Here is a 25,412-nt window from a genome sequence, read left to right on the forward strand (position 1 = left end):
CCCTCTGGATTGATAAGGGTTAGCAGAGAGATGGGCAGGATGGACAAGAAAGAAACATGAAACAGAGGGCTCTAGACAAATGGTTTGAGCCACACCTGGATGCAAATTAGACAATGGTGAGTCCGTGGAACTGCATGTTCATTCAGGCTTTGGAGTGGAAAAAAAGAAATGTTTACTACCATCCTTGACTTGGCATAGGAATAAACCCCTGGGTAGCAGTGGTACCCTCTCTGCTTCAGAGGATTTTAAGGAAAACACATAGCAAACATACAACAGGCAAAGTGTGTGAGCAAGGTATTGTAAATAATTCTTTTCCAATTCTAAAAATGGCTTGCAGCCATTCTAAATATTGCCTAGGAATTATTTATAATGCCTGATATAACATTCTGGGATAACATAAGCACACAATTGAGGGTTTGTTAAAATTTAATCCCAATTTAAAAGCTAAGCAGAGAGGACTAAGACCAGAGTAGGCAAAGGATTTTCATCAGCAGCATATTATTCAAATTGAGCAAAACGTTCAAACTCCCAATTCAGATGACCATTTCCCAGAGAGGTAAATGCTTAAGTTGGCAGACGTAGCTCTTTGGATTGGTTTTGCCATATTCAACACAGGACCGGATTTTCAGTCTTAGTGAGAAGGGTTATTGATTTAACTGCCACTTGCTGGCACATGGGTCACCATCCTAACTCTAAAATTATACCTAGAAATGCAAGATTATAACCAGAGCTGCAAGGTGGCTTCTACAGTGAAAAATTCTTCATAAAAACGGCAGCTACCATTTACTACATACCAGGCACTTTAAGATTAAATGAGTAATGTTTTTAACACAACCCTAGGATATATAGGAAGTTATTGTGCCCATTTTACATGTGAATAAACTAAGAACCATGGAGATTAAGTAACTTGCATAAATTTCTCATGTTACAACATATTACAGCATAAGAGGAGCTCAGATCCTGAGCTACATGGTCAATCCTAAGCCCATGGTCTTTAAAACGTAGAACCTCTAGAGAAAAACTAAGTTCCCCCAAGGACTTTTAAATAATGACATGTATTAACAGTATCGGAGTTTATTAAAGGGGACTTTGTTATCTGCCAAGTAAGATTCTGGACCATACCCAGACCTACCCTTTCTCACTGGTAGGGCCTTGGATAAGAACAAAAAGTCCATATGCCTTCTGCCTAAATACTAAAAAGAATAAGTCAATCTAACAAGCTATTAGATATGCTCTATACTTCTACCTTGATAAATATACTTTAGAAGGCCTGGAAGGCCAAGTTCACATTTAGAAGACCTCAGCTCATAGCATGGCACTCTATCTCTCCCCACCTCCCCTCCACATATACTCTTTCAAGCCCTGGCTCTACCCCCACACTGCAAGGGGCCTGGCATGCACATTTGTGGTCACCCACCTGACATGTTCAAACACTATTCACAACAACCCCCCACTCCCACCCCCACCCCCATAGCTGTCCCTTGGCTATTGAGTGGTGAGGTCTGCTCTGGGGTCTAGAATTTAGTAAACAGTTCTACACAGATCCTGAAGCAAGCTCAGGTCCCTTCAGGTAGAGGATTCTGGGAACCCATGCATGGTCTGGAACATACTATTTAAAGGACAATCTTTGAAACCCTGTTGGTCCTTGAACTGTTACAGTGTGCACCAAGTCACTATAGAAAGCAAGCACTTGGGGCAGCCCCGGTGGTGCAGCAGTTTGGTGCCACCTGCAGCCTGGGGTGTGATCCTGGAGACCCGGGATCGAGTCCCACATCAGGCTCCCTGTGTGGAGTCTGCTTCTCCCTCTGCCTGTGTCTCTGACTCTCTCTCTCTGTGTCTATAACTAAATAAATAAAAATCTTAAAAAAAAAAAAAAGAAAGAAAAGAAAGCAAGCATTTAGTGCCTTTCACAGAAATTGACATTGTTGTAATATCCAAGTACAGGATTTTGTATTTTACAGAAGTATTGGTCATTCATCAACAGGAAATTTCTTAAAAAGGCAGGGAAGGTAGTTCTTACCCACAAATGGATAGAAAAGCTTTGTCTTTCTGCCTAGGAGACAAGGGGCCCAGTGTAGACATCCCTCTGGCCTAGAGCCTCACCTTCTATAGGGAGGGCACAGCCTGGGGAAGCCTCCAGAAAAGGCCCTCTAAAAGCACTGGCTTCTACAGGATTTCTCTTACCCAAGTATAAGGCAGTTCTGACAACACCACCTCTTCTATTTTTTCTTAATCTTATTTTAACGATCTACATATCTTTGGGGCCTTGTGCTCTGAGGAAGCTGCTAGAATGGTGAAAGCAAGCTCTGCTGTGAAGTGTGTAGGTTTTGGGGATCCCAGATGACAATAAGCAGATGCATAGCTAATAAGTGGCTAAGGGAAACTGCTAAGCCTCCAGAACTCCTGCTACCAGCATTCTACTGATTAGCTCCAGCAGGAAAATCAGGTCAAAGCCAATAAAATTCAGCTCCTATTAATTCAGGACTACTTTGACAGTTCAATGGAAAGATTTTAGATCTCCTGTATTTTTTCTTACCCCAAACCTCAATTCCTGCTGAAGACACATTCCCTAGGCCTGTTTTTCTCTGCCTGTTGATAAAGGGATTTTAAAGTCAAAGGAAGAAATTTGAGGTCTGTTTCAAAGAAAATGAATTTTTCGGAGTAAAATAGATCTCAAAATACTATTTGCAATCATCTTGATATTATATTGCCTAAAGGTTCTGGCCAGGAAGAAATTGTTTTTAAAATGACTTGGGATAAGGAATAAAATTTGCTACTGTGTTTTTTTTTTTTTCCACTTCATAATTTTGTTTACTCTTTAATATGTATATCTTCCCCTCTTTGCCCACCCCTCCTTTTGCATTCCCCACACTATATAACACACCCACACTAGTAAACCAACAGCTGATGAGAAAGAACTGTAAGAGCTCCATTTTTAAGCATGATGAAGTATTAACTTAGCAAATGTTTATCTCTGATACAGACCACAGAATAAAAGATAATACTTTTAAAATAAATGCCTTGCTACAATTGTTTTTATGAAAATGTCCAACTTAACTCTCGTACCACTTCTGACCATTTTCTCTTCAAACAAAATTTGATTGGTTAAGTTTTATGTAGGCAAGGAGAAAAGAAGGTAAAATGATAGAAATCTAAATTTCTTAAAAGGGATTCCACTCAATCTCCCCCACAGCACGCACACCTCTTGTGACAAATCGACCCTCTTTCCTTTGAGTCTGGGATTTTGTTCCACAGCAAAGATCACTATCAACTTTACATGGAGGTTAAATTAAAGATTGTAAACCAACAAGGGCTTTCAATATCATACTTAAGATTACGTAAATAGTGTTCAGTAACACCAATACCCTACTGAGATACAAGGTCCCTTAAGTACATGCACGATTTTAACCCTGGAATAGTCTGTCAACAATAACCCTTTTTTGCTCAAACAGTGACTTGATCTCTGGAGGCATGAAATGATTTAGACCTATTTTCTTGAGCCTCTCTTGGTATTAACTTATTTTAAAGTGGGCATCTTTCCCCTCTCCTGGACAAGTGATTATAACCTTTAATGGGCATAAGAATCACTTAAGATAGTTTGTAGAATGCATATTCCCAGGCCTCACCCCCTAGAGATGGATTCAGTAGGCCTGAGATCTTCCCGGGAATCCTTTTTTTTTTTTTTTAAAACAAGTATCCCAGGTGATTCCAACACAGTTATTTCATGGAACAGCCTTTGAGAAACTAGGCTAGGCTAGAATCTAGGCTACTAGAATCTTGAATGTTCTAGGTACTGAATGGGTCAAACAGTGCTTCCTGGCAATCACTTTATTTGATGACCAAGGTATCACGGTGGGGGAGGAAAGTGAGCCTTCACAAATTCACAAACTGCTAAATATTGAATAATAACATAACCCAAGTGGCCAAAGTAAATTCAAACCCATAGTCAAAGAATTTTGTTAAAGTTGCCAAATTTTAGAAATAAAGATGGTCATTTCAACCCTATTGTTTAACAGGCTCACCTAAGGATTATTTAATTATATAAGGGAAAGCATCTGCTATTTGATGTTTAATTAGCACCTAGGCATTGTAAAGTTATACATAAACTTAAAAAGTCTCTATTCATAAGGAAAGAGAATCACAAAAGTTAGAGTGCTGTTGTCCTATAAGGTATTAACCAGGTTTGCATCTATGAGCCAATTTATGCCAATATTCTTTTATCTGACTGATTACATATAAATCTCCACTCTTCAAATTCTCTCTTGAGCCTATCTCACCATCTGACTAGTTCTTTCATGAAGCAATGGGCGGAATCAAAATATTGACATGTATTCATTTGTAGGGGAGTCAGGTTTTTATTTCGAGAATTGTGCTTCTGCAGCTTTAGAGGTTCTATGGAGATGCACAAATGCACTTGCCTGCCAAAGCCAATTAAACTCTGTTGGTCAAAGAATACAATTTGTGTTGCTTCAGCCCAGGCACATGTTTTCTTGGTGTCCAGAGTGAATTTCAAGCAGCAGGAGACGCTTGCCGACTCGGTTTCTCTTTTTTTAGTCTCCTGCCTGTATTTTTGTTCTGCTTCTGGTTTGGCTACATTTGGTTCTGACTAGTTTGTGCATAGCCAATAGATTATTTCCCACTGGTAACAGCAGTAGGGATCTGGTTTTATGGCTTGACAGTGTGGTTGTCTCTATCAAGATGATAGACATCTGCTCAGTCAGGAGAGAAAGAACTTTTTGTCTATCCCTTGATGTTTTCATGGCAATTAAGAAAATATTTTGCACACATTCAATAGGAAAACTGCTCTTCGAGAAACTAGTGACTGTGTTTCTGTTTACTTAGATTTGTGGCTCAGATAGTATAAGTATGTATCTGTCTACTATTGAGAAAAAGCTTTAACTTCTCACTGTATAAATTTGAAGTATTGCCCTGCCTCTGAGGGGTATTAATGAATTAGAGGACAAATACTTCAAGCCAGTTTTATATTAATTTATGGAGATTAATAACTGTTATGTAAGTGGAACATTCCTAAGATTTCTCTGGAAAATAAACTGAATTTTAAATGTGATAGCCTTTTAAGACAAAACAAGTAAACTGCTTGCCCAGAAGAATGGTTACATAAGATTTCAAGTTCACATAATCAAGATGAACCATTGGATAAATAAGACTGGTTTGATAGTCTTTGATAGTCTGGGTTAAGAAAACAGGAATATATTTTTTCTGTGATTAGATTATAGTTCAGTATTATAAAAGAATACACTTTTAAGGATTTGATTTTGTTTTTATGAATTTCCAAAAACTTCTTACACTGGCTTATTGATCAAATAAGCTAATACTACTCCTATGTTATTAAGATTATGAAAAACATAAGGGACCAGTTTGGGGCTGCCTTAACAGCAAAGAAACCAAACCCTACCCACAACAGGCAAAGAAAGCAATTGTAGACAACTGGACTAAAGGCAAATGTGGTTCAGCAATACAGGTATTCAGCAATACCTGAAGCACTAGAGTCTGGGGGAACAGAAAACACTGCACTGCAAGGCACTACAGGACCTCTTCTTCATAAGGCCACTACTTTCCAGATCAGGAGATTTCACCAACCCTCCAAAATGAGAAAGCAGGGCTATGTCCCAAATGAAAGAACAGGACAAAATCAAAACCAAAGAGCTAAATGAAAGAGATAAGCAATTTGCCGGGCACAGAATTCCAAGTAATGGTCATAAAAATACTCACTGGGATGGAGAAAAGAGTGGAGGATCTTGTGAGATCTTCCGCAAAGATATAAACTATAAAAAAGAACCAATCAGACATGAAAAAAAAAAAAAAACGCAAAACTGAAATTTAAGATACACTAGAGGGCATCAAGAGCAAAAGCAGAGAAGAGTTAGAGGATCAACAACCTGGAAGACAGCAACAGAAAGCAACCAAGCTGAAGAAAAGAAAGAAATGAGAATAGATTAAGGAACTGAGTGACACCATTGACCATAGTAACATTCGCATTATAGGTTTCTCAGAAGGACAAGAAAGAAAATTTGAAAGAACTAACTGAATACTTCCCTAATCTGGGGAAAGAAACAGACTTCTAAATCCGAAGGCACAGAAAGCCCCCAACAAAACCAACCTAAGGGAGTCTATACCAAGGGGCATAGTAATTAAAATGGCAAAAAGTAGTGATACAGAGAATTTTGGAAGCTGCAACAGTACCTGCAAGTGAAACCTCGTAAGGCTATGCTGATTTTTCAGCCAAAGCTTTGAATAGATGCCACTCTTTACTCAGTGTGAAGTGCTGAAAGGGAAAAATCTGCAGTCAAGACTGCTCTATCCAGAAAGGCTATCATTCAGAATAGGAGAGAGTTTTCTAGACAATTTATTTTTTTAAAGATTTATTTATTTATTCATTCCTGAGAGGCACAGTGAGAGAGAAAGAGAGAGAGAGAGAGAGGCAGAGACATAGGCAGAGGGAGAAGTAGGACCCTTGCAGGAAGCACATGAGAAAATGCTCCACATCACTGGCCATCAGGGAAATACAAATCAAAACCACAATGAGATACCACCTCACACCAGTGACAATGGGGAAAATTAACAAGGCAGGAAACCACAAATGTTGGAGAGGATGCGGAGAAAGGGGAACCCTCTTGCACTGTTGGTGGGAATGTGAACTGGTGCAGCCACTCTGGAAAACTCTGTGGAGGTTCCTCAAAGAGTTAAAAATAGACCTGCCCTACGACCCAGCAATTGCACTGCTGGGGATCTACCCCAAAGATACAGATGCAGTGAAACGCTGGGACACCTGCACCCTGATGCAGCAATGTCCACAATAGCCAAACTGTGGAAGGAGCCTCGGTGTCCATCGAAAGATGAATGGATAAAGAAGGTGTGGTCTATGTATGCAATGGAATATTCCTCAGCCATTAGAAACGACAAATACCCACCATTTGCTTTGACGTGGATGGAACTGGAGGGTATTATGCTGAGTGAAATAAGTCAATTGGAGAAGGACAAACATTATATGGTCTCATTCATTTGGGGAATATAAAAAATAGTGAAAGGGAATAAAGGGGAAAGGAGAAAAAATGAGTGGGAAATATCAGAAAGGGAGACAGAACATGAGAAACTCCTAACTCTGGGAAATGAACAAGGGGTGGTGGAAAGGGAGGTGGGTGGGGGGTGGAGGTGACTGGGTGACAGGCACCGAGGGGGGCACTTGCTGGGATGAGCACTGGGTGTTATGCTATACGTTGGCAAATTGAAATCCAATTAAAAAAAAAAAAAAAAGGAAGCCCAATGTGGAACTCGATCCGGGGACTCTGGGATCATGCTCTGAGCCAAAGGCAGATGCTCAACCGCTGAGTCACCCAGGAGTCCTGACAAACAGAATTTAAAGGAATTCACCACTAAGTCAGCCTTACAAGGAAGGTTAAAGGAAATTCTTTGAGTAGAAAGGAAAGGTCACAATCAGGAATAAGAAAATTAGAAAAGGGGGAAAATTTCATAGGTACATACAAACATAATAGAAGCAGAGCAATCACTTATAAAAACCAACACAGATGTTAAAGCACAGAAGCAGGAAAATGAATTATGTCTATAAAAATCAGTCAAGGGAACAAAATAAAAGGATGTAAAATAGGATATATACATAAAACATGGGAAGGGAGAGCAAAAAGTTTTTTAAAAGCTTATGTTCTGTAGAGAATCAGCTTAAACAATTTTCTAGATCCCTCAATTAACTAAATCTTAGATTTAGATTAAGATTTTAGATAGCTTATTCGATAATCTTCAGATACCAGGGTAATTTCTAGGTAAAATGAACACTGAAATCCAAGCACAAACTTAATAAACCTAACATTTGCTTCTTTAAGATGTTCCAGAGTGATTATAATTTTGAATGTTAATAAACATGCTTATTCTTGCCACTGTAAAAATGTATAAAATTGGATATCTGTGGCTATTGGGACTGAGCTTTGCTAGTTTGCTAAATCGTGATAAGCTATTATCAATTACCTACCTCTCCGCAAAATGGAATTTTGTAAGAGTTCTATGGGAAATTGAAATTATACCAGCAGCACAAACGTCAGAGAATTATAACTGTGTGTGCAAGGTAATGGGATGGGGTTGTTTTTCCAGGAAAATAAGTATGGTTCTCCAGAATATGAAACATAGTGGAGAACAAAATTTGAGTCTGTATACCAAATCGAGTTTGTATACAAAATTTGAGTTTGTAGTTGTTTTTAGGGAACTGAATTTTACCTTGATTTATAACATTGGAGTCTTAAGAGGAATGAAATGTTAATTTATGATTTTGAGAGAGAGCATGCATGTAAGCACACAGCAGGGGGAGGGGCAGAGGAAGAGGGAGGAGCAGACTCCCAGCCAAGCAGGGATCCCAAACTGGGGCTTGATCCCGGGATACCTGGGTCATGACCTGAGACAAAGGCAAACACCTGGCTGAGCCACCCAGGCACCCCTGAAAAGTTAATTTCAACAAAGTTTGCTTAGTTTTGATGGGGTTATTCATGTTATCTTGTAAAAGAGGTTGAGAACCCTTTATTGCCAAATACTGTATTAATGCAAACTAGAACTTGGCCTTTCTTGCTATTAAAATGGCAAATAATCTTGACATATTTAATCTTCATAGGTAGTAAAATGGTTCCTCTTTACCTCTGTATAATATGTCCAAATACAAGTCTACTCACTAGGATAATTTTCTGTGCTTTTTACTACTTTATCTTTTTTTTTTTTTTTTTTTAAGACTACATCTGTTCACTTGTGAAAGTGCTAAGGTCAGAGATGGGGTTGCACATGAACAGACAGACGTTGAGACTGTTGGCATGCAGGGATCAATACCTGTGAAGAGAGTATGTTAGAAGCAGAGGCAGGCACAAGGTGAAATCCCACAGACACAAGCAGGAATTGCCGACGCTAGACCCCCGGCACTTCAACCAACCCCATAGGGAGTTCTGGAACGTGGCTCATCACGATATCCAGCGTTAGGCCAAATTGGCCAGGCTTTCTACCTGGGATCACTGGATATGGGCCATCCTTGAAAAGAATGTGCTTGGACTAGGCAACAGAATGCTTGAGGCTGCATGCTGACACATGGACAACAATGCTCTCCCTGAACAGCAACCTGAACAGCTCATCCTCATGTCCACCACAATTCTCTGCAGTCACATACCCTCTCCTATGCTCATTTTCAAATACCGTTATTGTATTCAATAGGTGGCCAAGCACTTTATCTCAGGAAACCAAGGATCCTCTCTTACGAAGGTAAGAAAGCTCTTGAAAGGGCACCTCGGTAGCTTAGTGGTTGAGCAAATCTGTCTTTGGCTCAGTTTGTGATCCCGGGAAACTGAGATCAAGTCCTGCATCAGGCTCCGTACAGGAATCCTGCTTCTCCCTCTACTTATGTCTCTACCTCTCTCCGTGTCTCTCATTAATAAATAAAATCTTAAAAAAAAAAAAAAAAAAAGCAAGCTCTTGGCACAACTCCTGATTTTGCCTTCGAGGGCAGAATCTGTTTAGAAGGACAAATTTCAATGTATTTGTTATGTAAAGCTAACTGAGATTTCCCATTTAGCCTCTGGATAAATCAAATATATATATATTTTTGCCTTATTCAAAGGGGAATGACTATAAAAGATAGGGCATATTTGGTATGTTCTTTCTCAGCTCAACACAATTGTAAGAACAGTATTTTAAGTTAGGTGACAGGATAAGTGTATTGATTAAATATTCATAAAAGTGTTTAAGATTATACCCTCTTACAGTGTTTCTTAAAGCTGGTCCCCAGATCAGCAGCATCAGCATTACCTGGGACTTTGTTAGAAATGCAGATTCTAGAGCCCCACTCAGAGCTATCAAATGAGAGATTCTTAGGGTGGAACCCAGCAATCTGATAAGGTTTGAAAACTATTGTTTTACAGAGCTCTTTGAGAGGCCCTAGACTATTTGTTATAACACCCATTATAAATTCCTACCCTCAGGAGAAACCGGAAAGATTTACAGATTTCATTGCAATAAAGAATTTTATACTCCTTTGTTTTTAGGTTATCGGTTACTTAAGTTAATCACAGCAGTTAGCCCCATTATCAAACAGAGTTCAGTCTAACCCTGATTCTTGCCTGAAAACGAAGCTACAGGCATGATTTTGTATTTTCAACACAGAAAGATGGTCTCAGCAACTCATGGAAGGTCCATTTCAGAATTTAAGGCAAAAACTCACAGATCAGGCCTTGGAGCTTTTGGGTGGGTGACATCACTTAGACAATTCATTATTCCTGAAAACCATCAGGATTTGCAAAACTATTCTAAAAGCAGACAAGCTCATGAAAAAGTTTATATCAGACTAAATGAACCAGTGAGAAATTTCGCTGTAGCCATTCTAATGTATTTAGTATTTTTAGTGTCTTATTTTTTAATCAGTATAGGAGAAAATTCTTTTTAAAAAAAATCTCTCAAATTAGTAGAGCATGCTTCTGTGGATTAAAATTAACCATTTGGTAAACTTCTTGTTGACCTCAGAATTCAGATGCTGTTACAGAATCTCCTTACTTTAAATGAAAATATGGCTATTTGCCTCTCATTTTAAGGAAGACATGGTAATATACATTTATTCAAGGAGTCTGTCCTTACTAGGATACAACTAACAAATGGTGTCACTAAGATCATATATCTAGCCTATCCTATCTGTAAAGGATTCCTATTTGATATTGTATAACAAGCTTACCAATAAAAATCATACTTGATGTATGGAGCCAATGGCTATCAAATCCTTCTAGGAAAACTGCTATGGAACTTGTTCTATTATTTAGGTTACAGTGATAAGAAAGGCCACTTTCCAGGAGTCAGTAGCTTTTTAAATTTTGGGACTATCTAGGAGATAACATTTCACCCCAACCTATAAGCACTGTAGGTACTGCTAGTAAAATCTCATAAAGGGAGATTCTTGACCTTGCTTTCCAAGACTCAAAACAGAGGCTTTTAAAAGTCCAGGCCAAGGGCAGCCCAGGTGGCTCAGCGGTTTAGCGCCGCCTTCAACCCAGGGCGTGATCCTGGAGACCCGGGATCGAGTCCCGCGTTGGGTTCCCTGGATGGAGCCTGCTTCTCCCTCTGCCTGTGTCTCTGCCTCTCTCTCTCTCTGTCCCTCGTGAATAAATAAATAAAACCTTTAAAAAAAAAAAGTCCAAGCCAAGGTTCTTTTAAAAAACTAAAATAGTTATTTTTTTTCATTACTTTACAACAGACTGCACGCTGCAAGAGTTGTAAACACATATAAGGCCAAGACCTTATTACTAATAAACTTTAGAGATTATGTAGGGATGAGAAAGCAGTGGGAAAAAATTCAAAATCTGGAAATAAAATCTTGATAGCAGATATCTTTTCAGTGTCATTGTTTAAGGATTCTATAAATATCTAGGAGAACGCATCTATATAGGACTTTATTATTTAATATTTAATCAGAATACTGATACGTTGAAATTGCATGATGTGTAAATTTGTTGAGTAAGAGTGCTCACCTTTGTAAGCCATTAGCTACTTTTTGAATCTATTCATACAAATTTCAGCAATGCTGGACCGCCTTGACTAGAGAAGTCTATTTTTCAAATTCTCCTTTGAATCAGCTTTAGTAGGTAAGTTATTGGTTTTCTCATTAATGAGTTGAATAGAATCTTTGACATGTGCTCATTTTACATTTGCCAAAAAAAAAAAAAAAAAGGTTTTTTACTTTTGAAAATCTTGAGTGATACTTGGGATCAGGTAGGTTTTGGAATTTAGAAGTCAGATTTTAGAAGGTGCAGAAATGTATATTTTATATGTATTTTTATATTCTAGATATAGATAACTCCCCAGCAGTATGTGGGACAGCACCCCATAAGCAAACATCTTAGTATGTCTTCAGTGAAACATATTTGTGCTTCATAGGGTGAAAGATTATAAAGGTTACATAAAAATTACATGAAGATTATAAAAAGATTATTTCAGGTTTGATTCTACCAATGAAAAATCTCAGGACAGGTCAGAATGCTACCAAATGAATTATGAGAGATTTGTCAGTTTTCAGCACTTGTTGGATTTTGGTAGGCAATTAAGGGATTGCCTGCAATTTCTATTACCATCTCAAACTACATTTATCCAGTTTCAGGGGACTCATGTCAAAGATAATAAGAAAAAGAGGAAGTGTGAAGCCTTAGAAACCATTTATAATTTAATATCCTAGAATGCAATCCAATATGAGTCATTTCTTTGAGTAATAGTCAGAAAATGTAACATTCTCAAAATAATGGCTAGTGCTTCATGATCCATGTTGAAAAAGACTTTATAATCAAGAACCCCAGTAATCAAATAGCAAACAAGACTGAAAACATGAAAGGTATAAATCAAATTTTCTGAAGTTTAAAATAGGTAACTTTTCCTATAGCAATATTTCACTGCAAATATAAACCTTACATAAAACGAGTATTTTTCAGTTTTTAAGTGAAATGCTTCAAAGCAACACATTCAGAAAAACTAAATGCCAATTTATTAATAGCAAGATGAAAAGGGCTTTGTCAAGATGTGAGAAATATACTCTTCAATGAAGAAGTATGATCTCTACACTGGGGATTAAAAATTAGAGACCAAGTTAAAATATGGATAAGTCTACAAAAACAGGAGTAGAACATAAGAGGAAGTTTTACTACAAAGAACTCTATTGTACCTTATATCTCAACTTTTTCATAATTTATGTAATAGTTTGAATATTGAAGACTTTGATTTAAATTTCAAAATACTAATTAAAAGTTCCTTAACTTTCTTCCCAGCAGGTGTGTGTGTGTGTGTGTGTGTGTGTGTGTGTTTTAAGGAAAGGATCAAGAGGAAGACAGAGACTTTTGGCTTTTTAAAATGATATTTAGGATTATTCCCTTATTTCTTCCCTTCTTGTTCCACAAATTTACCAGAAGGACAAAATGATCTAGAAAGAAAAGATGAGAGGGGAGCTCCAGACAAACTAGAGAGCTGGGGTCAAACACCCCACAGTGTAAGTTGTTCTCCTTTGGTTGCCAGATTGATCCACACATCTGAATGTCCTGGTACCATCTGAAGGAAAACTGGAAGACTGGCATTTTGGTCCCAGTTACCGAGCCCCCTGCCAGGATGGAGCCACCTCACTCATCTCTGCTAGACTGAGCAACTGATCTTGGCACATGGGCCTTACTCGGTAACACAGGCCATTCTCCATACTCTCTCAGCCCCCAAGGGAAGTTTAACATCCTTAACGGACTCTGTTCTGCCACTGTCTTAAGTATTTGTAAAAATGAGCTGTGTATCTTGTATTATCCACCACCTAAACATACTCTAACAAATATGCTCCCACCGTATAATTTTCACACCTAACAATCCACACTCCAACAGTATTACTAGAACTCCTGAAACAGGATTTGGTTTGGAAATGCAAAGGGAGGGAAAAAAGCCTTTGCTGATTCAAAGTTCTCCCTACATGCCATCACTCTCAAAACATATCCTATTAAAAAATAGGACAGCCCGAATCATTTTTAACACTGAGGAATATTTATCAAATGCTTAATGAAGGATTTATTTGAAAAGCTATACACCGAAACTTTCAATATGGTGAGAAAATTTTATAAACCATTAATAATCCTTCATATCTTATAATTTAGGAGCTAGCTGTTCTTTATGTGTTACAATTCACCTTTCCTCTAGAAACAGATCTGTGGCTTAATTTACATTTTGTATTTAATACGTGTACACTCTTAATATATTTAAAATACATTATTCTCAGTCTTTAAATCGAGGATTTGTCCAGGATACTTTCTCTGCTGTCATCCGTCTGTTCAAATTTTCCATACACTGTTCATGTATTAGCTTTCTATAAGGACAACCCCTTGTGATATTCTCTCTACAGGTTTTCCTTCAACACAAGGCTTAGCATGTAATTATTTTGTTCATGTATGTTCATTACTCCAGCTAGATTATAAGCGTAACCCCCAACTGGCCTCTAGATCAGTAGGCTACTTACTAGGGAAGAAGGGAAAAGGGAAATAAGGCTTGATAAAATTCTAAGGAGTCAATGATTTTGCACAGTGAAGGAGGTGGTCAAGGTTTATCAATTGGGAGCTTCTCTTCAGATGCCTAAGAATAAGATGAACTCCACAGAACTCTCCAAAACTGTAGCACTTACAAGATGGACAAGAGGGAGACCAGAGCATGACAGCATCATTCCCCTGAGGGAGTACACATCATAAAAGAATCCAACACCTTCAGCCCAAGTCCACACACACACACATACACACACACGTCTATGCATCATCAGAAAAGAGAGATCACTAAAACTAAAATATCAACTTTGTACTTGAAGTATGAATTGTAGCATCTTCAGACTAAGGAGTCTGAGAAATCTGTACAATTGGGATAGCCTGATGCCCACAAACTGCTGTTTTCATGCAATCAGTATGGGTGAAGAACAGAGATTCCCAAAAAAGGTAGCAAGCTGGAACCAGGATGACAAGCCAGGAGAATCCAGTCAGGTCCTGGACAGGACACTGGCCTGGACTGCAAGGAGCTAATTCATTCATTTGAAGACAGCTGGAAATTAGTATTGGAATCATGCTGCGTATTTCTAGTTACTATGGCTCTAAGACAAGTGGCAGGTATACCTGTGGTAATTTCAGTACCTGTGTGTCACATCTCCCAGCCATCCCAACAGAGCCTCACCACCACTCTTCCTTCGGTATAGTCTCTTCCTTTTTTTTTTTTTTTTTTTTTTTTATATTTTTTTTAATTTTTATTTATTTATGATAGTCACAGAGAGAGAAAGAGAGGCAGAGACACAGGCAGAGAGAAGCAGGCTCCATGCACCAGGAGCCCGACGTGGGAATCGATCCCGGGTCTCCAGGATCACGCCCTGGGCCAAAGGCAGGCGCCAAACCGCTGCGCCACCCAGGGATCCCGGTATAGTCTCTTCCTGTTACATCTAGGGAGGGGGGGAAAAAGCCAAGAGTGCTGCACAGGTACTCCAAGTCCACTCACGTTCTCCCACTTCTCCTGATTTCAACAGATGCCTTACTACAGCCCTAGCTGCCTGCCATCCTATAGGAATGCTCTGCTACCAGGCACAGATTTTGCTGCTCACGTACTTCACTTACCCCCTCAGAAGGTCAATGCTGACTGTGGTCCACAGCCAAGTAGTTATTTTGCCTCCCATACAACTAGCTGCTGCCCACACTTCTGCAGCAACTGTCATTGCCTGACTTGTCAGATGGCTCTCTGCTCAGTTTTCCATTGGATGTATGTGGCAGATTGATTGCTTGTAAGAAAAGTAAGGACCTCTCTTCACCCTTTCCTTCCTTCCTTCCTTCCTTCCTTCCTTCCTTCCTTCCTTCCTTCCTTCCTTCCTTCCTTCCTTCCTTCCTTCTTTCCTTTTCATTAAAAAGTAGAATCTATTTCCCTGTCCCTTGAATCTGGGTTGGACTTGCAACTTGCTTTGGCAAACAGCATGTAGCAGAGGTGACATGTGCCTCACCTACTTTGGCTTCTTAGACCTCCACAGCCCCAAGAGAAAAAGCCCAGCTAGCTCGCCCTAGAGTGCCAGACCACATGAACCAGTCACCGCTTTCAGCCCAGGTGACAGAAAGCTAACTCTCAGAGGCAAGGAATCCTAACTGGCCTGCAGCTCTTCCCACAGACACAGGACGCAGCCATCTAGTTGGGGCCAGCCTCAAGTGCTGACCCACAGAGTACAGGTCACATACTTGGTTATTTTAAGTCATTAAATTTGGGGTTGGTTTGTTACACGGTAATTAACAGAATATGCTATTGCATACCCATGGTAAGCTGCCCACATAGCAAGTAGCTCTAGATCAGTTAACACTTTATATGGGGATCCCTGGGTGGCGCAGTGGTTTGGCGCCTGCCTTTGGCCCAGGGCGCGATCCTGGAGACCCGGGATCGAATCCCACGTCGGGCTCCCGGTGCATGGAGCCTGCTTCTCCCTCTGCCTGTGTCTCTGCCTCTCTCTCTCTCTGTGACTATCATAAATAAATAAAAATTTAAAAAAAAAAAAAAAAAAAAAAAAAAAAAAAAAACACTTTATATGGTAGACCTATTTGAGCCTTCTATATAGTAGGATATATCCTTATGTATTAGAATATTAAAAGTGTTTCATTACAATACTGTATTATTTTACTAGGCTATTATATTGAAGTATATTACATTATTATAGATCCTTTTTTAGAGCACACAGATATTCCAGGGGAAGCCACATCCATGGTGGGGATAAAATGGGAAGGAGGGTATTACACTTTATGCTGCTCAGTCCATTCCCCTTGCTAAACTTTATTCTCCCTTCTGATTTTTCTCCAAATTACTCCTGTCTGGCATTCACTTAGTTTCCAGATCTTTCACGTGTATCTTTATGTACTTTTAGCATTTAGGAGGCCTACAGATATAAGTACCTAAATTGGCTATCGAGAGCAAGAAAATTTATTCTCTCATATACCAAGAAATCCAGATGTTGAGTTCCAGATTTGCTTAGTTCAGCAGCTCTAAAATAGCACCAGGAGTTTATCTTTCCACACAACTGTTTAAGACATCAGCTTGGCCCTCAGAATAGCTCTCTCCTGGGCACCAAATTGTTGCCATGAATATAGATCTCAGGTCTACAATGGTGACATCTCTTCTTAAGTAGGTCTTTTTAAGAGCCAGAACGGGTTTCCCAGAAGTCCACCTGGAGAATTCCTCTCAGATCCTATTGGCTAGAATTGCATCACAAGCCTTTTTCTAAATCAGTCATTGGCAACTGGTACGGCATAATCAAGATTGGCTCCAGTAAGCATGAACTGCTTTAACAGTGTTTACTGGAATACTTAACCCCTATGTAGGAATGATCATTTTTATCATGTTCAGAGGCTCTATGTAATTTGGCATATTTGGCCTAAGAGCCCACTTTCTGCTCACTTGAGGACTCTGGGAACAAAATTTTTCCTAAGTCTTTGCATCCACACAGTCAATATTCCCCATTATGTGTGGTTTCAGATAAGCACTACTGTGTAATTGGAATCAGAGGTGCCCACAATTGCACTCCCTGGTTTCACTTTCAACTCAAATTCAGCTCAGATTTGGTCCTTGGACCAGTAGCATCAGCATCCACCTGGAATGTTTTTGGCCCCATCCCAGATTAGTGCATCAGAAAAACTGATAAGACCCAGCTGTGTTTGATTTATTAAGTCTTTTAAGTCATTCAGATGCTCCCTAATAGTGAGAACCACTGTACTCTGTTTTAGCAATCTTATTTGGAGAAGACATTCTTGGCCTCAGACTCTCCATCTTTAAAATGGGGTCATAAGATCTCTTCAAGTGTTATTGCAAAAATTAAGAAACTATATGTAAAATACTTAGTGCAATGACTGACAGACATATTAAGTATGGTGTTGGCACATATAAACATAATAAATGTTAGCATATCTTCACATATAGCTATGTATTCTTAAGATATATATACAGCTATAAAGGTATATAAATACATGAAATGGATTATTAAACTTTTTAAATGCATAATCTGTTATTTTGTTGATTTTCTAGATTTTTGGTTTTATTCTTAATATAGTACATAGGTCAAAAATATAAAAACCTTATAAAATAGCAGCTCCTTGGTTGTATTACCACCACTTAAGTATGTTTTAGCTAACTTATTTTCGTATTATTAAACACGCGGACTTTATTTGTTAATTTATCAATTTTAGACATTCCTATCATGAGGATGAAGATTTCATTTTCTTATATCACCTCCAGTTTCTAATGCTTTACTTTTTGACTCTTATTGCCATATTTAGCAAATATTCTTTATACTACTAGGACTCTAAATATAGGGGGTTTGGGGAGCTTTTTTTTTTTAACCAATTTACCATGACGATGTTTGTTGCTCTTTTGGAGGTAACAATTACTTGTATTCCAACAGCTCAGGAAAATTCTTCTCAGTAATACTTCCTACGCAAATACATCAGGTAAACTATCTGTTCCATTCTTCCCTAGAGAACATTCTCCTGGAGTTTGAATTGGTTGTAGAGATTTCCCCACCACATTCTTACTTTATGTTGGAGGACCTCTTTCCTGACCCCCAGCTCATCTTCACTTGGTGCCATACATTCTGGTGGTGTACATCTTTCAGGAACTTCCGGAGAAGGGATTCAACATAGGTTAAGATTTTGAGTTCTTGCACATTCAAAAGTTTTCATTTGGACATTTGAGGGTCCACTTGATTGTGATTAGAATCTCAGGTTAAAAAGCATTTTTCATCAGAATTACAAGGTCTCTCCCTAGCACTTACTACCTTCTAGGGTTCAATGCCATGTTTTTTCCCCCAAATTCACTATAGTTTTCTGTAAGTTTTAATCTTCAGGGTGTTATTACTGAATAATAGATCTTCATAGACCTCTTTATTCACTGTAGCAGGCACTCTGAGGGCCCTTCATTCTTGGGAAGTTTTCTATCATTTCTTTGATAACTTTCTCTCCTCTAGTTTTTGTTCTCTTTATGGACTACTAGATATCAGATGCTCTGGTACCTAGAGGTGTCATTTCTATCCCATTATGCCCCCCCCCTCTTGTTTTTTTTTTTTTTTTTTGCTATTTCAGCGTTTTTGTCTATTTTTTTTTTTTTAATTATCAGATCACAAGTTTGTCTTTCAGATTAAAAAAAAAAATGTTCTCTGCACTGCTTCTACCTCCAATTTTCTCCTGTTTGTTTTGGTTCATTTTCATGTTAGAGGCGTTCTTCAAATAGCTTATGGTCCTTTGATAGCCTTACATAATTTAGAATGAGGGATTAAATAAAATGCAGTTTTGGTGTTTGACCAATTTTTGAGACTTTGGATTTTACTTGTAGGATAGTCAGAATGCGAACTGGATAATTCTTTGCAGACCTTCCAACAAGTGTCATTACCTGTTTCATATGGTTTCTTAGGTGGGGGAAAACAACTTCCCATTTTCTGCCCAGGCATACAAGTTCCAAAAAATCAGATGACACATGGAACTAATGTAACATTGTGTATCAACTATACTTCAGTTAAGATGACACCCCCTCCCCAATTAGATGAAAAGAGCTGGAAAGGCTGCCATTCAGTTTTGTAAATTTATACCTAATCTCCAACTGTTCCTTCAGGGCAAAAACATCAAGAAGTTAGCCCATTGCACAGAAACGTGACCGATATTCTATAGTGACCCACATTTCACAAGCTACTTTATAATTTGGATACATCTTTGGTTTCCCTTATGCATCTAATAGCACCTGTTAATGTACTGAACAGTGTTCTCCCAAATTTCATATGTTGAAGTCCTAAGCCCAAGTACCACAGAATGGGATATTTGGAGATAGGGCCTTTAAAGAGTTAAGGAAAGAGGAGGCCTTTAGGGTAAGCCTTGATCCAATCTGTTTCTGTAAGAGGAAATCAGCACAAAGGAGAAACATCAGGAATTCTGTACAAATGAAAAGTCACTTAAGGACACAGGGAGAAAGTGGCCATCTGCAAGCCAAAGGAAAAAGCCTCGGAAGAAACCAATCCCGCCAATGCCTTGATCTTGACTTCCAGCGTCTAAAGCTATGAGAAAATAATTTCATTCACCCCGTCCATAGTATTTGGTCATGGCAGCCCTGGCAAGCTATTCCACTACCCACCTATACTAAGTTACTAATCAGTATTCATTACTGAATAACTGATTTGACTAACTGATACCCTGTCCATATGCTCTTATCTACTACTAGGGGGTCATCTATGAGATGTTCCCATATATACTAGTAACTTCCCTCATTCCTGGAAGCCAAGGGAGTATGGAGGGCAGGCCATAGTTCACACTCCTGGAGCCACACTCCATCAACAAGGGCCCAGTGGTGGTCCAGCTTCCTCCCCACTGATGGGACAATTCCAACATGTGCCTCTCAGCTTCCCAGCAGAGCTGAGCACCTTTTGCCCACTACAGTCCCACTGTTGGATCTTAAAGCTGGGGATCCCTGGGTGGCGCAGCGGTTTGGCGTCTGCCTTTGGCCCAGGGCGCGATCCTGGAGACCCGGGATCGAGTCCCACGTCAGGCTCCCGGTGCATGGAGCCTGCTTCTCCCTCTGCCTGTGTCTCTGCCTCTCTCTCTCTCTGTGACTATCATAAATAAATAAATTAAAAAAAAAAAAGGGATCTTAAAGCTGAAGGATTACATGGGGAGAAATCCAAAGGAAAAAACGCAACACCAATTATTTCAAAATACATTATCCTTTATTTCTACTACGTTAATAAAAATTTGATTTGCTGCTGCTCCTGCCTTTTCTTACAGGTGTCATCTGTAAAGGGCTACTCTCAAATCAGACTCAAGTCACATAGAAGGGTTGCATAAGGGATTGAAAAGGAGAATTAGAAATATATTCATTTTATTATACCGTAAAATATTAAAGTTTCTACTATCTTATGTTATTAGATTTAGAAATTTGAATTTTATCAGTATAAGACATTTTGTTATACCAGTGACTCATGTCTGTTGAGGTGGCTGTGGAATGCCATTCCTCTAATATTTGGAACATGAAGTCTCAGAGTGGTATTTCATGGTGTTTTCCCCTCTACAATCAGCAAGGACTTTCGTAAAACTACAGATTACAGAGAGGGCACTACTATCAGGAAAGTTTGACAACAAGAAGACCTAATGTTCAAAGAAAATAAACAGTATCATGATGCTGATTTTAATTCCACTTAGGCTGAATCTATAATCTCCTTCAATCTAGAATATCTCTCCCCTGGTAATTCACTCTTTTCATACCTAGTATCTTAGCTTCCATTGCCTCCAAAGCAGATTGGATTCAAGTAGTTATTTGGGAAGCTAGAAGTAGCCCAGTAGAAGGAGAAAATGGATAAACCAAAGCTTCCAAAGATGAGATTTTCCAAAAGAGACCAAATTTAATTTAAAGAGTTTAAACGAGAAGAGACCAAGATGTCTAACAGGTTAAGATTACACCACACATGTGTATCCACTAATAGAAAAAAATAACCAAGAACAAGGTTTTTCACACCACTAATTGTGGTCTGAGAACAGCAGAAGTCTAAAATGGTGAAGGCAAGAAGAGAATTTGAGTGGTCCAAGGGCAGGCTTGATGCCTTGTGTTCAATACTATACATCCCATGCCTGTAACAGTGCCTGGATATAGGAGTCAACAGGGAAGATCTACAGGAGGAAGGATTCAATAAAACAAGGAGAGCCTCAGGGTTCCCAAAAGCCTCATTTCATTAGGAAGTTAAAAAATTTAAACAAGAGCTTTCTGAAACTCTGACAAACATGGCAAGAACAAATTGGCAATATATCCAGTGGAAGCAGTTCTCCTAAAAAGGCCACGGGTTTGTAAATGCATATAAGAATATTTCTGGGGCAGCCCCGGTGGCTCAGTGGTTTAGCGCCGCCTGCAGCCCGGGGTGTGATCCTGGAGACCCGGGATCGAGTCCCATGTGGGGCTCCCTGCATGGAGCCTGCTTTTCCCTCTGCCTATGTCTCTGTGCCTCTTTCTCTCTGAATAAATAAATACATAAATATTTAAAAAAATAATAAAGAATATTTCTGAATAGAGAAGAAGGGCAAGGGGATCCCCCACTCTGAAATGTGAAAAATAATGTGAAAATATCAAGTATTACCAAAGAAAAACTTATTTTTATTAATATTTGGAAGCTAAGTCTTTTAGTCTACTATGGCCCCACTTGCTAAAATTATAGCATTAACAGGTTATTATTATGTGCAATTAGTAGCATGAGTAGGCATGTATACAAAGGAGATAGAAGTCCTATATTTGGATAACATATATTATACAAAAGTCTGAACATTCAAAATGACTGGAATCTTAGAACCTTAAGGACCCACTCCCAGAGTCTGAATGTCCAGGTTTGGAACCCAGCTCCACAAGGCATTAGTTAAATAACCTAGAGCAATGCTCCATTTTCTCATCTGTAGAATGGGAATAATACCCCCTAACTACCAGGTTATCATTAGGGTAAGAGGAGATTCCTGGAAAGCATAATAAATGTCTGACACATGGAATTACGGGGCAGGTGTCTCCCCTTCAGCACAGGGACTTTCCTTAGTTAAGATCCAATTCAGTCGCAGCTGATAATTTAGCCTTTACTTTGGGGCTGGTCACTGTGCAAAGTGCTTTGCATGTATTCACCAATTCTAATATGTATTACCCATCAAAACACCTAACGTGCCATTATCTTCTTTGGCAGCCCACATTGAACAAAGAACTCAAGCACTATCATTAGTTTTTAGGTTTTTTTTTTTTTTTTTTTTAACAGGAGTTGCCATTTTCAGGTTTCTCAACTATAGTTTTGAAATGGTTACTTTTCTTTAACTGATGCGCAGCCAAATAGATGGAGTCGTGATTAATCTCACGTTCTTGGTCTTGAACCATCATCGCAGCTAACCTGGGTCTGTTTTCCATCGGAAGTCTGTCTTCCAAAATATTAAATACCATTTGCAACTTCGGGTTGAATAATCCTAACAGCAAAATTGAAACGCAGGGTTTGCTATCCATAACCTCCTTCCAGTTAACCTATGAGCCAATTATTTAAATATGGTCCTAGACTTTAAACTTACCTGGCTGATAGTCATCTCATGTAATTTTTACGCTCAAAGATTTTAGCTACAAAATGGATAAAGTCTGGGCAGCCCAGGTGGCTCACTGGTTTAGTGCTGCCTTTGGCCTGGGGCGTGATCCTAGAGACCCGGGATCGAGTCCCACGTCGGGCTCCCTGCATGGAGCCTGCTTCTCCCTCTGCCTCACTCTCTCCCTCTTTCTCTGTCTCTCATGAGTAAATAATTCTTTTTTTAAAAAGTGGGTAAAGCCTTACAGTATCGTAAGGATTAAATGCAAACTCACTGAAAATACTGAGTGCCTTACACTCTGCGAGTAGTAGGCACTGGGATAGTTTTCCTTTCCCTCATTCAATTAATAGTGGTGCTTGCTTGGCCTGCTGCCCCCCCCCCCCCCCCCAGGTCCTGATACTGAGGTCGCAGTGCCACTGCAGAAACAGAAAGGCGTCATTGGCTTTTAGCTCCGCTCTTCAAAAGGATCAGCGTGTTACTCCTGCTTAAGCAACAATTCCCAGCGTCCAGGCAACGGAGAGCGACCCCCCCCCCCCCCAGGACGCGGCGCGCTCCTGCACCTGCCGCGGGCCAGGCCCACGCGAGCCCCGCCGCTCGGCTGACCCGGTGGCGCCCGCAGGCTGCCCTGCGCCCCTCTCGGCTCCGGGCCGCCGCGGGAGCTCAGCGCTCACCTTCCCCGCAGGGGTGAAAAGGGCCCTTCTTGGCGCCCGGATCCAGCTCAGGAGCCCGGGCCTCCCTTACCCGCGCGGGGCGCTTGCAGAATGGGAAGGGCCGCAGCTCGCTCCCGCTTTACCCTCCCGCGGTTCTGACTCAGAAGGCGCCCCCCGGGGCGGGGAGGGGGGAGGGGGGTGAGCAGTCAGCAAGGCCTGGGGCCCAGCCCCGAGCCCCGAGCCCCGCGCCCTGGTGGTCACTCGGTGTCAGGGGTGGCCTGGGCAGCGCGGTGCACGGTACCAAGGCCGTGGAGAACCACCGCTTCCCACGGGCCTGCTCCGAACCCCACCCCCCAACCTACAGGGTAGACAGATCCCCATTCCCAGTGGGGCTCCTGCCCCTTCTAATGCTCCTCTTTCTTTTTCTTTGGCTCCCCCGCAGACTCCAGGAAAGGTCTCAGCAGTTTCTCAGGAGCCTTAATGGGGGCAAGGGTTCTCAGCACCCCTCCTTCACCCCTCTCCCACGCTCAGATCCCCCTCTGGCCCGCTGCTGAGACGGGGAGGTCTCGTGCACGCAGTTAAACAATTCGACTCCACGGAGAGAAAGCAGGATCGGTCCAGCTGGTCGCGTCCGATAGAAGTGTAAAAATAGAACCATTTTCTAAATGACTTTCTTTTCTTACAACTGTTAGTTTTGGCAACGTGCACTCCACAAACACCTCAATGCTTTTTTTTTTTTTTTTTCACCAAAACATAACAACTGAAAATAACACCCAAAGATATTTCTTCCCCGGGGCCAGTTTCCAAGGCCTACTAGGCCACGCTTTTAAAATATTATTCATAAATCAGTGGATGAAATAAGAGTCATGGACAGTCTATTCTTTATTCACATTCTCCCAAAGACACTGTATGTTTCTCAAGAAATATCTGAGAAATAAAATGAAATGGTATAGTATTTTTTTTTTCCAAAGAGAAATGATTTTGGTAAACAGCATTATCTTGAAAGTGACTAGTTCTTTTTAATGCTTATCATGCTTTCCTTGTATTCAGTTTAAATGTCACACATCACCATCTATAGGTGGGCTATTGTCAGTGACCTTTATATTATGTTGAAAAAGCACCAGGAATTTTTTTTTTCCTGTATTTTCAAAGAAATGGGGGGGGGGGGACCTTCAACCCCACTCTTTCGCTGCCAGAAACGTGTGTGGAGCTCAGTGTTCCCTGTTGTATGACATCACAGTCGTCATCAATAAATATTGATGACAACTTCAACAGAATACTGTGGATCCCTTCCGCTAATCTCCAAATATATGAGGGGGTGGGGGGCTCTTCTTAAGTTTTGTATGCACTTCTGCCTCTGCACAAGATGTAACCTTAACCTAGGCTCCCATGGATTCATAAATAATGCAAGAGAAGCATTTATGCCAGAACATAAATTTGAGTCCTAAAGTGCTTTTTGAAAAACGTATATATATATATACAAGGAGAATTGGCCCTGACTAGCAATAGAAAATGTTACACAATTAAATGCTAATGATTCAAGCTGGGTGCTTATGTTTTGGATTACTTGCTAAATAGGGTTAGCATTTAAATGGTCAGTTTTGAAGTTAACAAACAGCCATTAAGATGCATCGGGGGAGTTCTCGGGTTTTCTGCAGCTATTGTTTTAATCTGGCTGGCTACAGACTCACCAAAACTGCAGAAATGGGATTTACATTAGTGAAGGCTATTTTTGTTAGTGGGAGGGGCGAAACCTTTTCTTCAAAATAAATAAATAAAAGGGATGGTCTGGAGAGCCTAACATGTGGGAAAAACTAAATCTTCCAGCCAGACTCGCCAGCTCGGAGATTTGCATTGTCATTCCCTCCTTGCCCTCGAAGGCTTCCATGCAAATGTTGTAGTTCCCAAGCATTTGCCTTGCACGTTGCTCACGGCATCTCAGCCCCTCTCAAAGGATTCCGTGGAGACTGAGCCAACTGTCTATAAGATTCATTATTGTAGACTTTCTGGGGTTAATACCCAAAAATCCTCTCCCGTGGCGGTACAAGTCAGAGGAGGAACGGAGGGGAAAATCACATGAAAATTCCTAAAGGCATTGTCTGCTGAAAAGAGGGCAATAATTAAGAGATAATGTGAAAGGGGA

At 40.1% G+C, this 25,412-nt stretch overlaps 1 long non-coding RNA gene across 1 annotated transcript in view; it reads right to left on the reverse strand.

Annotated features, from left to right (window-relative positions):
* The window catches only part of LOC144315142 (uncharacterized), a 174,464-nt gene extending 151,445 nt beyond the window's left edge, over nucleotides 1-23,019 (reverse strand). The window contains exon 1 of the long non-coding RNA XR_013380918.1: nucleotides 22,611-23,019. This is a non-coding gene — a long non-coding RNA (uncharacterized LOC144315142). The remainder of the gene's footprint in view (nucleotides 1-22,610) is intronic.
* Nucleotides 23,020-25,412: the final 2,393 nt, after the last annotated feature.

The sequence above is a fragment of the Canis aureus genome, chromosome 6, assembly GCF_053574225.1.
Source record: "Canis aureus isolate CA01 chromosome 6, VMU_Caureus_v.1.0, whole genome shotgun sequence".
Lineage (NCBI taxonomy): Eukaryota > Metazoa > Chordata > Mammalia > Carnivora > Canidae > Canis > Canis aureus.